The following is a 1,504-nucleotide window of genomic DNA, read 5'->3' as shown; positions in this document are numbered from 1 at the left end:
GCTTGTTTATCTTCAAGCCTTTAAGACCCCAGACGCTATATCTTTTGATAGCCAGGCACCATCAGCTTTCTTCACCACCTTTGCTTATGTACATGTTTGTCTTCAATGATTGTATCAGGAAGGTGGGCACCCACTGATCTAATTTTCAGTTCTTTGATGTCTGATAACTGGTCCCTTCTGCACCTCGTGGTCAGACAGGCTGGTGTGCTGAATATGCATGTCTTATGGCTACCTATAAATGTCCCAAGATAGTAAAGGTTCGCTCTCTCTTCTCCCAGTTCCACATGGACCATCGAGAGGAGCTGAGGTGAGCATGCTACCATAAAATGTGTCCTGTCTGACTTCATTTTATTCTCTCCCCTATCTTTCCTATCCTCTATGACTTTCCTATAACCTTTATATATTATCGCCATACAATTGTGCCTACTGGCCCTTCGGTTTTTGGAGACTGGTTTCCTCTGACAGTACTGCTGACCTGTTTTTTAATTATTTTCAACAAAATTGAAAATACTTGCATGTGATATTGATGATTTCATCTTCGATTATTGTGCAGCCTTTCTTTATGGGTACAAATACAGCTCTCTTTCAGTTCGTTAACCAGGGATCTGTCTTCAAAAATGAACCCTGATGATACAGTCAGGGAAGGGTTGGACTGCTAACCACAGGCTACTGGTTCAAATACACCAGTTCGAAACCACCAGCCAGCTCCACGGAAGAAAGACAAGGCTGCTCTACCAGTCAGTTCTATAGGGTCACTATGAGTTGGCATCAACCTAAAGGCACACACACATACATACCTTACATAGACACCAGTAACAGTATTTGCTTATTAAAAATACACATTACACGTCATCAGGGATCGCAAGCTAAAACAATGACATTGAGAAACCCTAAACATTACAGCGAGTCAATTCTGACTCAGCAGCCTCACAGGACAGAGAACTGCTTCATAGAATGTGCTGCACTTTGCCCGAGTTTAAACTGTGAATGCCCACATATGAGGACTATGAGCCCTGGTGGCATAGTGGTTACAAGCTGGGCTGTGATCCGTAAGGTTGGTAGTTCAAAACCACAGCTACTCCAAGGGAGAAAGATGGGCTTTCTATTCCTGTGAAGAGTTAAATCTTGGAAACTCAAAGGGCCATTTTTACCCTGTCCTATAGGGTTGCTATGAATCAATATTGACTCGATGACAAGGTATTAGTTATTATTTTTATGGAGGACAGTAGGAACCCAAAACCCACCTACAGAGTACCTATGAGGATTGAGACTGGAAGATCCAATGGGTCACAAGGATCTACATATAACCCCCTCCCTGGGGGGCAGACCACACTAAAGAGGATGAAGGGAAACATAGGACAGTGTAAGACATGAAAAAATGATTTATAAATTATCAAGGGTTCGTGAGGGTGGGAGGGGAAAAATGAGGAGCTGATACCAAGGGCTCAAGTAGAAAGCAAATGTTTTGAGAATGATGAGGGCAACAAATGTACAAATGTGCTTG

This window comes from Echinops telfairi, unplaced genomic scaffold (assembly GCF_000313985.2).
Source record: "Echinops telfairi isolate 266 unplaced genomic scaffold, ASM31398v2 ScPeMD7_3;HRSCAF=10, whole genome shotgun sequence".
Taxonomy (NCBI): Eukaryota; Metazoa; Chordata; class Mammalia; order Afrosoricida; family Tenrecidae; genus Echinops; species Echinops telfairi.
This window is presented reverse-complemented; position numbering follows the sequence as displayed.